Consider the following 14,422-nt stretch of genomic DNA (forward strand, 5'->3'; position numbering starts at 1 on the left):
AGGAATTTGAAATTCAAGGGTCACATAGCAAAAGTTGCAAATACAAATCAGAGGATAAGTACGATGTTGAAGCGAACTTTGACATGTAAGGATAAGGAAGTCATTTCGCCTCTTTATAAGGCTTTGATAAGACCACACCTGGATTATTGTGCGCAGTTTGGTCTCCCAGGTTCCAAGGGGATAAAGAGGGTGTGGAAAAGGTGCCAAGAAGAGTTACAAAGATTATATCCAGATTATGGGATTTAGATTATGAGGACAGATTGCGAGTATGTGGATTACAGACTCTGGTTAACAGGAGAAAGAGGGGTGATATGAAATAGGTCTCTAAACCTTTGAATGGGTGTTACAGGGTATCATCTGATACAATTTTTCGTTATATAGAAGGTGGGGAGAGAACACGGGGAAATTCATGGAAGTTAAGTTTGTTTACAAGAAGGAAGTAAGAGCTACGTTTTTCTCACAGGGAGCAGTAAGTGAGTGGAATAATTTGCCCTTAGGGATAGTGAGTGCATTTAGTGTGAATGAGTTTAAGGGAAGGTATGACAGCTGGTTTGGATGATTTATAGCCTCCCTCGATGAGTCCTTGGCTCCATAGAGGTCTTAAATAATAGTAATAATTGTTATTATTATTATTATTATTATCTAGTATTTAACCATATTATATGAACCATGAGCTCACTTACTAATAGATTTTCACGTAGTCCAATATAACCATTGGAAGATCATGTTTGGTTTTCACCTAAAATGTTGACCTGTTGGATAGTTGACTCCTGATATTTGTTTTATATCAGAATAACAGTGGGCATCCCGTCCAATAATCGTGCACTGTATTAGTACGTACGAGCATCTTGATGCTCCTAGTAGTTTACGGTTTATTTTGGCTTATATCGCGAAAACCACCGGATCCGCTTCTACTTAATATTCCGTGACCCCTAAGTAGTTTACCTTTCAATCCCAGGTTTGTATATTTTGAATCTTGCTAGTGTCACAAATGCTATCGGGGATACACATCATAACTTTGATATGTATACATTTCTAATTGATGCAGCCAAGTCCCGCAGGTATTTGTAATATTTCAAGACATACAGAATCTAAATATATATTGAAAAATGCGCATCTCCTCAGTAATTTTTATGAATTAACTAATTAAATTAGTTATTTCGCAAACGCATGATCGATTCATTTGAGAATATTGCAGCTAGCGTCTTATTATACAGTAGTTTCTCCTCTAATTTGTTTATGGCCACGGACTAGTTGTAATTAGCTCGGACAATTTTAACTCAAAAAAGCATTAAATACGTACAATATTTTTAAAATAACTGTTGATTATAAAATATTAATTGATTAGAAATAAAGTTATTCATAGGATTTTCACTTGGCATGTAGTGTGCATCATCAAATTAGATGAAAGATGGTCAATACTGCAAGCAGACACGATAGAGTAGCTTAACAATGCAGATATAGAACCATGAGTTTTAGCCCAGAAGTACAGTCTTATTATTACTAAGTTCTAACAATATTCAGTAAAATTTTATAAATAAATATTTTGTGTAAGTAATCCATATTTAATGTTTATTACAATGTCCACTTACAACACGGGTTTGAATTCTCTACTACAGGTGTCGTTAAACCACTTTTCCAGAATGAGCTGCTTGTAAGATGGACTTCCTTGAGATTTACTGTCGTAAAAGTATGCATTTACTAAGGAAATACCTACTTATGTAATTTTGTTGTTGCATTTACTAAGGAAATACCTACTTATGTAATTTTGTTGTTGCTGCAAAAATACTGTGTTTTATTAGCCTTAAGACTAAATAACGATGTTTATTTTAGTTAAATGTTAATTATTCTGTACCACAGATTTAAATGAAGTATATTTACATACTTTGATATACCTGAAAGTGATATGTATTCTGCACCAAACACGCCACTAGCCAATGTTACGTTTGTGTGTCTAAAGCGGAGGGGAGGTGAACAACTTCTAACGGGCTTGATGTAAGAATGCCATAAGAAGTCGACTGTGAAATAAGTTTACTTCTGCCTTCTTCATTAAGACTTCTAAAATGTATCCGAAATATAAATGAAGGCGTTCTGTTTCAGGTAGGTATTTCGATATAAGTAAAAATTATGCGTTAAGATTAATTTTCAGATTTATTAACACTTATTTTAATGTTTAAATCTCAGACTTTAAAGAATAGTTTTCAGCCAAGTAAAAATAAGCAGTACGACTTATCAGTTTGGAATGTATAATATTAATGCGAGAATACCTAATCTAGCACAGTTGGATCTTTCTCACCGCAAATGCGCTTCTAGTACTAACTCGGATCTGAAACGTCGTGTATTACATTTACAGGATGGCGGTGTATCGCTTTTCCTTCCGACTCCGTTTTGTTCTAAAAAAAAAAAAAAGAGGAAGGAAGCTACCTGCTATTTTCTTCCGTTTTTTGTATCTGTCTCCAATCTACCTCATTATCGACATTGATTCAGCTGACTGCTTCCTTGCACAAACCATCTCATAAGGACCGAAGGGAAATACATTTTCCTTTTTTTTTTTTTTTGTAAAAGCAACATTACTTATTTTTTTCTATTCGTTTTATGTTTTGATAGGACTGCTACATTTAATAATTCACTATTTGTTAATTGAATTACGATAAAAAAAGAACTTAGAGATAAAGGATTTCCACAAGGAATACACTCATGACTGAATAAAATGATGGGTGTTAATTTATATTTATTTTATTCTGCCGGAATTAAGGTATTACTCAAACTATTTGTGTGGTCGACGTCCTCTTTCTTAACGTATTTATTTTGTCCGAAACTTAGTCATTTAATCTAGTGACCTCTTTATTTATTCGAACCATTCGCTAGATCTGCTGGTAATAGTTTACTTTTGACCAATTTTAACAGTTAATGATATTAATTATTAGTGTAATATTAGTATTGTTATACATATTTCTAGTTATTTCATGGAGTTGTTCAGAGGGCATAAATATGAATGTGAAATATATTACTGCTTATAAAAATAATTATGAGAAACCTCTATTACAAAGATTTGTATTTTTCTTTTGGATGAAATCCATCTCACAAGGTAAAACAAGTCCTATAATTATTTCTCGATTCTGAATGCTCTGAGAATAATAATTGACTTCCTTTTAAGTAGTCTGAAGGGTATCTGGCACGCAGGGAACATTTAGTAACTGGTTTGTGCAGGCAATTAAGTGTACAGGAAGGTAAAGAGAGCCTTTGTTTAGGCCTTGGTGGAAGCCTAAATGTGTGCTGGGTTATGATAAAAAAACAAACCTTTGTAACAGCTTGTTTGCTACTTACAAGTAGTGGTTCTCAGTTATTTCTGTGCGACTAGGGATTGATAATAAAGGCGTCTGTTTAATTGGCAGACATTAATGTTACGTGCTTTATTTTTGTAGTTAAGAGTTTTTTTTAAAATCAGTTATTAACCTGTATTACTTGATTTTAATAATGGGTTCCGCCCTTTACTTAACTGAAAAAACAAATTATTTGTGTAACTCTTCGAGACTTTACTCGCGTATTGTATCATGTCATGGTACTGCTGATTTTCTGCCTTGTCAATCGCCAGGTGGGATATGTGACGGCAAATAATAGTTGCATTTCTAATTATCATATAATGTGCTGCCAGGCTACCACAGCGATGAGCGGCCTATTTTTCTACCCGGTGCAGGGTGAGGGCCTCTCCCATTGCGGGAGGTTTTGGGTATACTACTCCCATGGTGACCCAATCCATATTGGTAGAGTGCATCTATACTTGGGTGAAAGGATGCATAAAGGTTATCACAAACATCCATGCATAAGCGGGATTCGAACCCGCAGCCTCTTGGCCGGAGAGCGGATATGCTAACTATTCGGCCAACCAGGCCGGCTTCCACAGTATATTTTATTAATCACCGTCTGAAGATTAATAAAAAGAGGAAAACCACTCGGAAACTACATAACAATATCAAAACGACAATGTAAATAAAATTTGAGAAAATATGACTAGAATCTTAATACAGTTAATGAATATGAATGCTGAGATTTTCTTAAACAAGGCAGATATTTCTTTAATTCAACAGATTATTTCTTTGTTTTTTTCCTAGTCATTCGTTGTCATACAGACAATCAATTATTTATACCCGATTGTTTTGATTCATTCTTATTCAGGCGGAAAAAACCATAAAGGAAGTGGACTGATCCAGAAATGAATACAGAAATATTTTTCTACTCGCAGAATGTAACGTAGCTAAAATCATGCGGACAAGACATATGGAGGTATTTTTTGTTGTTAATGACCTTGATATATTTATTTCTCTCTATTAATCAAGAATTTTCAATTCTGTTAACCAATAGAATTGAAGATCAACAGCATTTTTAATTATAAAATAGGTATAATGACAGTTGATATAATTTTTATTTAAGAAAAGTGCCCATAACTGCCAAAATAGCAGTCATTTTCTGGTCGCAGTCCAACTTGACAAACTTGAATGTATAGCTAAAAGTTTCCAAATACTTGCGCATTTAATGCCATTAGAACTGCAATTCTGGACATTACGTAATCTTCCTTGTTTCTATGCCACAACTAAAATTACACCCCACCTTCCATGTCATTATTCCAACATTCACGAAAATTAGCTCGTAAATCATACACATGACGTTAACTTAAGCATTGTTGTCAGAGTGCTGTGTTTTCTCACGTAGCAATTTACTGCAGCAAAATAGTAGTCGAAATGAAGCAGGATGTGCGATAGTGTGTGAGGGGGGGGTACGAAGAGGAAGGCAGTGTTCAGTCTTTTTTCCCCGGTTCTTTCTTATACAGCATGAATGAGGATTTTCCTCCTACGCTAGACATTACTTTATAAGTTCCTGTACCGTTCTATCTTTTTCACAATCAGATAAACGCAGGAAGAGAAATATTCTTTGTTTTCATAAGTGCGATGGAGCTTGAAGATTCAGTTGATTATTACAGAAAGCGACTTTCTCTCCCCCTCCCCGGTTTATTAAGAACGTATCCAATATTCAAGACTCTTGACTTTTTGGATGCAAGACTTGAATTATTATGATTTATTTTATGCGTATAAAAATTTTTCACTTGGCAATGTTTTAAAGATATTCATTTGTCCTATGAGTTGAGCAAGTATGAAATGGAAAATGCAGACAAATTGCTCAAATATTTCAGTAATCTAAATTCCAACTTGTAAGTACGAATATCAAAATCCACTCATTCAACATATCAAATATATGATTCTCTGAAATCATTATACCTGTTCAAGATAGAAATACGTTCGTTGACTTTTTTGTGGCTTGAAATTGATAGATATCAGTTTGTGGTTATTATACAATACCTTGCATTTAGTAGGGGACTTAATGAGATAATTGTATAAAGGAACATGAAATATAGACCGTTAAGAACAAATTTAGGTAGTACGATGTGAAATTTGTAAAGCTGAAGATGAAAATCAGTAAATTGTCCAAATCAAACATGTGTTATCCCGGACAGACATTTCTGAGATCCAGTCTGATTAGGGGATATCATTCACTACACACACACACAAAAAAAAAAAACATGCAATACTAGTTGCCCTTGATAGAACCTGGCTTTAGGATAGATCAGCTGTGGTGTTCTGAAAGAGTTTCATGGCACAAAATTATGGTCTTCATTTCCTGCAAACGATCAACAGCCATTATGAGAAAATTTCCAGATGAAAGAACATAACTGGTTGCTATCTGAAAATGTACAAAATCACGCAAGGTGCCTCAAACAAGGAGATCCTGCTTCAGCGGCCTTGTACGCAGATTTAATTTCTCTTTATTTTTTGTTTTATTTATTCGTTTTTTACCTAGATAGAAAAAAGTGCCTTTTAAAAAGAATATGCTTAAAACTAAAGACATCGCCCAGGTAGCCTCCTTTTTCATATGTATAATACATTATCAGTTGATGCAAATCTCTAACAGTTCTGCGCTACTTCTCATATTACATTGATTCCTCAGAACTACTCTAGGAACGAAAAAAAAAAATACAATTAGAATTAACCCATTTTTACAAATTTTATATGATTAGCATTATAATTTATTCAAATAATAGATTTTCAGTCCAGAGGATAGTCATAGCCCAGTGTGGGTACATCTCTTTCAGATTGATAAGAGAAATCCTAATTCCACCATTACGGAGTTAAGTCCTTATTTGAGGGTTTACCCGTTTAGTAAAACGCACTTAAAAGAATAGTCAAGTCAGCGTGGTGCAAACAAAAGAAATTGCTAGGCTAGGCTCTGATGTAAGAGTTGATTAAAATGGAATATGCAAATTGCGACTTTAGCAAATATTACAAGCACAGCTTCAAAGATGTTTTATGTGTGCAGTAGGACTAAATTAGAAATGCGGAATCCAAAGGTATTGACTGAGGCAGTATCAGATATTGAGATCTATAAACTAATAATAAAAAAAGTTACGCATGTAATTGTGTGCGATAGAAGGGAGGGAGTTTGTCATGAACCAATATAGGTTGGCTTGCGTCTTACATGATGGATTCAATCATTATGGTAATATCAACTAACAATTGACGCCTCACTGTCAGAGGTCAGCAGCCTGACTTGTTCCTGACTTCTATGGTTATTTTTGTGCTGACACTTCAGGCATCGATACAAGAAATGCCAACATATATACACATCACTGTACGTTTTTGTTTAAACAAATTCCGAGGGGGTTTCTCATCAAAGTTGACGTAACCCGAGAGAGAAACCTCCTTTTCGAGATACGAACACCCACATATCTGTCTGTTGAAACAACACAGGCGATCCTAAATCATGACACCTGTTTCCACCTGCCATGTTTAAAGCTTCCTTGTTTTTAATAGAAGAATTTAAAGTTAATTCATTACATTCTTCTGGAGGAATAAAATATATGACAAAAGGTATTTTTAAATAGAATTATAATAATATTGTTCGCGTAATTATTCAAGTATTAGTTCAAAAGTTAATAATAAAAATGATTTTCTGTCTCTAGTACGCTGCAGTTGTAGAGTACACTCTACAACTGTTCGTTGTTCTTATTCATCACTGGTATAGATAAAAGGAGTCGGTTTGTCCGTCTGTCTATACGAATGGTGAATAAATAGGTTTGACTCTGTTCTTGACTAGGAACGTAAATTTTGTATACGGGAAATGTGAAGTAGTTCAGGATTTTTTCATGAAAAATATTGGACAGCATTCACTTGAATACTAGGAATGCCTGCTTGCACCTGGAGTATGGAAAGACATTATCAATCTAATTTTCTTCATGCTATTACCACTTAATAATCATCACGCTCATTGGGCATTGGTTTATATTATTTTTTACCTCACCTCCAGGGCGTGATTGTGTTGCGAGTATACCTTTTTTTTGCTAATACAGTTTGGATGCCCGTTATAAGACTGATTCATTAAGGGAAGAATTAGGCTTTGTGAGTTCATTAATATTCGAGAAATGCAGTGTTACGCCAATACTCAGTATATGTTAAACATCACATGATCTTTTATATGGAGAAAATGTTGACAGACGGATGTGACGTAATACGGAAGTAATAAGTGACCAGCTTACACGCAATTCTCTTAAAAATAGTAAAGTATTGAGAAACGAGGTGATTGGCCAAATCTTGGCTTGTTGGATAATCGGATAGCGTCTCTGTTTTCAAGCTGGAGAGGAACCCATTTCGCTGTAGCATGGATGACAATTTATTCTCATGTAAATTGAATCTGATCTCCCACTTTCGCGGTATTTTATTCAATTTTTGTGCACAAGATTGTTTTTGATGCCACCAGTTTATAAGTAGTAGTTAAAGCAGTCGCATCACTGGTTGAAATCTGTTGAACAATTAGAATTTAAATTGTTTGCGAGATGCAATCCGTTTTGCCACTGGTCTGAATTCCCATCGCATTTATGATTTTTCCAAATGTTCCTTTTTATTTTCATTAATTGCATTTAACACTTCTAAGTTCAATAGAATCTGTCGTTTTGAATCCCTCGGTTTTATTGTAGATCAGTGTTCGGTTTGGAAACGGATTAAACCAAGTCGAACTTGAACTTTAAGAATGGTTAGTGACGTTCTACAATACTTGGCTTAAAGGTCACATCCTTACTCTTGATACACAATAACTAAGACAACTGATTAAATTCTTCCATGGCAGCATTAAAGTCCTGTTATCTATTGACAAAACAAACATGCCCGTGTTTATTAAGGAAGCTATCTTATAGCGAAGTGATAATAAGGATAACATTACATTTCAAACATTCCATATTTCAATCCAACCTCACTGCACAAATGCTCTGTGAATTCAAAATAATTCAAATTATTTTGAATTATTTAAAAAACGAGATTAAAAAGCGATATTTTAGCAAACTGCGTATTCACGAAAAACATATTTCTTGCTATTGGGTCATTTCTTGTTTTTTAATATGTTTAATAAAACTCTAAAAATATTTATTTATTTATGATTTACTTTCAATACCGTCGTAACCAGTTGAATACCTAGAACTGGCTGTCGGCCTAAAGGAAATGTTACAACCCAAACATTATGCTAATGATCCCTTTTCTATATATAGGCTAATAGAACAACATTTAATGCTCTTATTATGCGGTTTGTTTTCTTCCTTTTTGGCGGAGTAGACACTTGATTTCAAAGTAGTACTGCGGAAATAACTTGAACTTTTAGAGAGAATGTAATTCTTAAAATATTTAATACACAAGTGAGTGTCTATTCAAATTTATTAATACTTAAAATGCCAAGCGGTTAGATTCAGTTTACGTTCATCCTCTCACAAATGGCGCAGAAATTTCACAGCAACAACATTATTGATTCGGTGTAACCAGAAGTAAAGAAGGAATGTTTGACAACTAATGATCTTGTTTTAACCCAACAATCTTGAGATAGAGGTTATAAAGTGAGTTTATCAGGAGGGATCATCTATAATCCGAATTGTCCTCTCTGGAGAGCATCTAGAATTTTTAGGGAAGTGTTGGGTAGACCACGTCAAACATGTAAACAATTTTTGTATGATTTGAGATTTGTACAGAGTTAGTAGCTGGATGGATGAAAATCGGGCTGGAAGGGAAAAGAATTCCTAGTTGTTTTAGTGGCTGAGGAAGTTATTGATAGATGCTATGCTATGAGAGTTTGGAGATCAGTGCAAGAGAAAAGAGAGATCTCACCTGCCTGGTGATATCTGTAAATTTACGGATAAAGGTAGTTGCGATCTCTTTTTAGGAGGCAAGAAGATTTGTTGGCATTTGAAGGTGAGTAACTTATCTTTCCACATTGAGGAATGTATGGAGATAAGTGTTTACGGAGCTGGTTGAAGCGAGGGATTTCTGATCACTGCATCCTTTGTCGAATGGCACATACTATTATCAGAAAAGCTATGGATAGGATTAAGGGTGATTGAAAGTTGGCCATTTATGTATAGGAGAACGGAAGTATATGAGAGCACAGAGGCACTCCTGCATTAGTGACGAAGCTCGAAGAGAGTAAGCCATCCTCCATGAAACGCGATGAAGAGTCAGAGAGAAAGCTGGCTACTCCGTTACAGGATGGCAAATGGTCGGTAGTCTGGCGGCAGGCTTATCTCCCTTTTACTGGAATGTGTGTGTATGTGGAGATAAGTGTAAGCTGAGTTGTACAATTGGAAAGATGCCATTAGGATTGGAGAATATTCATTGTCTAAATTGTTTAGTATTCCCCTGATGCCTTGCTGATTTATTTCAGTCGCACTACACACAAGAAGGTGGAGTTCAAAAGGCGGACGTGCATTGCTCTTCACCTGTCCATTAGTGGCCCGGACTATCTTTGACATATAAACGAAAGAAAATAATGCATTCCACCTAATCCCAAATCAAAGTCAGTTGCTAAGAGATCCGTATCGTTCACCTCAGTGGATACACTTTCTGATTTTAATACTGAAAATGTTTATTGCTTAAATGATTTTATTCAATGTTGTTTCAAAACTCCATTCTTCTTTCTTACAAGCAGGATTCTTTCCCTAAATGTATATAAATCTTTATGAACCAGTTTCAGACAAATGAAAATAGTCTTTAAATTCGAGACCTAACAAAAGATGAAGAATGAAGCATGCTGAAGATAATGTTTAATGAAATATTCATGGCTAGACCTTGCTAAAATATAAATACAGTACTCATTACATATAATTATTAATTGTTACTTATGACAGAATAAAAAATTCAGACACTGGTATTCCACAAGTAGCTTTTTACATGTACATAGTTGGGCCGTTCGTATGCAGATTATTTCAAGACTGACTGGACAGATTTCTTTATCAACAATTGCTCCAACAAAAACTGCCAGATCAGGCACACTAGAGTTTTCTATTTCTATCCTCCCATATTCTTTCTTCATGAACATTAACCTGGAGTTTCTGCTGCATAAGACAAAATGGACAATAAAGTAATTTCTGTCAAAAACCTACTGTGCTAAACTTAGGCTACTTACATTGTTAAAAAAAGTTTTGTTCCACTTCATTACTGGAAAGTATATTTTCGAAATATTTGAAAGTTTCATGTTGTACAAGACTCGCCCGTCGAGTTCAATACCATTAATATATACATTTCTCTACGATTTAAAACCATGCTATGTTTTTTCTTGCTGTTAGTATGCAATACATAATTATCTGTCACACTTTTCTCCTTGTCCGGTATCTTCTGAATATACCCAATTCACGACATTTGCTAACACAACCGTTTATTCCCTTTCTGGTCATTAATAGATGACCAGAAAGGGAAGAGGACACTATTCATATCACCAGAACGAACAGAGATAACGCTATTCTTTGTTGCACTTCATTTTTAAGGATAAACCACTCAAAATTACCAAATTCTTCGTCTCTTACATTTAACGTGCACATTCTTGCTCGAACTATTTCTTATATTCATATGCTTATCTCTTTCCAAGACTTTTTCCTGTTGAATTCAGTTAAAATCTTTCAAAATCAGTAATGCATTATACCAAGCCTATTTTATATAAGCTTGGTCCAAATTCTCAGTGTTTTTCCTTCATTTCCCAGATATCAAAATCGAAATAAACCCTTGATTCCTCTTTTGTAAAACCAAATTGTCCTTTTCTTAAACTTTCCTATATTTTATCCTTTATTTTCAATAATCTCGCATAAAACTCTATTCAGTAACACAATGTTCTATAATTGCCACTCTTCTCTCGTCTCCTATATATTAGCTAACCTGGCTGGCCGAATGGTTAGCGTATCTGCTCTCCACCCAAAAGGCTGCGGTTTCGAATCCCGCCGTAGGCATGGATGTTGGTGATTGTCTGTGGAAATACTAGTAATGTGGTCGGCGGTAGATGGCGTTGGTGTAGATGAAGGTAGTTGTTGGTGGAGACGGAGAGTTGCAGAGTAGATGTCCTCCCTCGATCAGTCTTTGGACTCCCTGGAGGTGTCACGTAGTAGTAGTAGTAATAGTAATAATAATGTTCGAATAGTAATCCTCTTGGTCCAATCATCAAGTATTACCTTGATTTACCCAAAGGATTTCTCCATATCAAGAATTTGTATCTTGATCTGGAGAAATCCTTTAAGTCCTGAACCAGAAGGTCCAGAATAGTTCAATAGGAAAACTCATCTATCCCAAGAATTTCCCATTTTCTTTAATTCATATTTACTTCATATTATGGCTTTCATCTTTAATAGATTCTAAAATAATGCGTTGTCATCCTAATCTCCCACTCCTTGGGGAAGTCGCAGAATCTCCACTTATTAAAAAAAAAACTGTAACAATCTCTTGCTTTTGCAAGAAATAATATTCTTGTTTAATCCGAAGTGCAAACAAAGTTTGCGTGTGAAGTATCTTCACGACTAAGCTACTTGTATATAAAGGCTATTGGCTTTCTGTCAATTGCCTCGGTATCCCATAATGCACAGCACACCTCCCTAGAAGTTTATATTGCTGTGTACTCATTATAAAAAAGGATCCGTACCCAGACTGTTGTAACCCTAATTTGAGGTGTCATCAGTGAGAGTCACACTCAGGAAGAATACCAAGGTTGAATTAAAGGTCGAAACTAGTCTGGGTAGTGATCATCTTCATGGTGCATAAAAATATACACGTACGCAAGGAAGTGCGCTGTGCATTATGGGATACGGAGGCAATTAATATGTAGACATTAGCTTCTATATACAAGCACATTTTTAGTTTGGAAGAAGCTTCACGCGCAAACTGCTTATATTTGGATAAAGGATTACACAAGAATATAATTTTTGGCAGCTTTAATTTAATTAATAACCAATTGAAAAAAAAATTATATTTCCTGTTCCAGTCTTCCTCTACGTTATGTAATTAACTTAAGGACCTGATCCGAACTTTCAATTTTGGATGCTTTCCCTCAGCCTATTTCAATATCAACAGCTTCAGATTTGTTTTCCATAACACTTTAAAGGTTGCTATTAGATGCCTGTGATCTTCATCTGAGGCGACAGATGGCAAAATTTTGACGCCCATGACTTTCGTTTCATTCTTCAACAAAGAGGAAACATCCTGACTGTACAGACCACAGAATGACCTTGTAATTATGTGATTAGAACTTTCCGGATAATTTCTAATAAAGAAATCTAGTAACCTTTGTTCTTCATCTTCTTTGATCCTAAGCAAATAGCTCTAAAAGTTTTCCACTCTTATTCTGTTTTCTCTAACCTGTATATTAAGCTCTCCTAAGATGATTACTTTATTTTTAATACTACACTCTAATTGCTTCTCTTCCCTGGTAGTGCTAAATATGGATACATTCAAATATAAGCCTCGTTTTTTCCTATTAACAATTCCATCGCACTTTATAAACTCATTTATTTCTTTACTTGATAAAACTAAGCCAATTTTTTGTGGTTATCTTCTTCTTTCCAAAACCATTTTATTTTATTTTATTATTTTATTTTATTTTTCCAATTTTGTCGCGCATGGATTGTAATTGAATAATACTCAAACATATGGCATGTTTTTGACGTTTCTATTGCCAAAGTTATAATTACAAGATTTTTTCGCTTTCACTGTAACTGAAAGCTTAATGATCTCATTCACTATATTATATAACTGGTGCAGTTTGCGACACAAAAGATGGGTAGTTCTATAAAACAGATGTCTACTGACTTTTTTATACCTATTTAGTGACGATTGTACGTGATCATGTTCTTCGCTAACAACCCGAATGACAAATCAGATGTTTAGGGCGACAGAAGTAAGAGAACTTTTATTTTTGTCTTGCAGAATGGTATCCCTCTTATCTAAATAAGGGTCGGGAAAGTATGTTATCTTGTCTGAATACTATCTGTGGCCTATCTCTACAATGCGATTGATATCTTACCTGATCAGGAAGAACATCTGTAGACTTAAAGAAATATATTAGTGGTGCTAGTATTTTCATTGTTGTCAAATATCTAGGAGGTGGACTTGATAAGAACTTTATTTCGTAATTATGATAATTTAAATCTGCAAAACTATAATAATATGATTTACTCCTGCTTTTCACATCCGCTTGAGATCTTCTACTTAGAAGAGTGCTCTAATCAAAATAGTTTTTCACAAAGCATCATTCTCTGAAGTATTCAGTGCAATTTCTAAGCGTAGGGCTTTCATTTCCTCAATGTTTCTGCACCGACTGCTCTATCTCTTTAACTTTCGGATGTTACATGAAAGGGATCAACAGGCTATCAAAAAAAGAAGGGTAGCTACTCTTCAAACAACTGCCCTTTGTACTCGCTACTGATTGTTGCTGTTCTACTTTTCGTGTTCAGCAAACCGGCAAGACTAGACCTGTACGACACTTGCTATACGAGATATTTACGATATTTGTAGGTCTTTCTTTCTGAACTCAAAGATGACATTTTTCTTTCCACGCTAATAAAGATTTAGTTTATTTTTTCCTATTGATTAAGAAAAGTGCCAGACTCTTATATATCGATCCGTTGCTTTTGGAGAGCCATGCAAACAAATCATCATAAAAATGTTTCATTCTTCATGGCGCACCTCGATTTTCTTCATAAGATGCTTAATATGTTCACTGTTGTACTCGAACAATGGGATGCCTCAAGAAGCAAAAGTCAATTCCATTTGAATTGTTTGAACCGTTAACTTATGTCATGGTATATTCAGTATTTGTAGAACGCAGCATAACCGCAGTTTTTTTTTCTTAACTGGCACTAGTCCTCTTTAAGAAAGCTTGGACTTGAATAAGTTTTCTGGGCTCTGACAACCTCCGAACTGCAATGTTTCGTGGAACAGGATTGCGACTCAGAGGTTATGATTATCAATTGGATGATCACGATACTCTCATAGTATACACAAATTAGCATTTAAAACTACTACAAGAGAATTCTCACCATTCTTCTATAATACTATTAGTACTTTTTAAGCAAAGAAACTCT

The sequence above is a fragment of the Typopeltis vanoorti genome, chromosome 19 (genome assembly GCF_054136105.1).
Source record: "Typopeltis vanoorti isolate ZY-2024b chromosome 19, IOZ_Tvanoo_1.0, whole genome shotgun sequence".
In the NCBI taxonomy this organism is placed as follows: domain Eukaryota; kingdom Metazoa; phylum Arthropoda; class Arachnida; order Uropygi; family Thelyphonidae; genus Typopeltis; species Typopeltis vanoorti.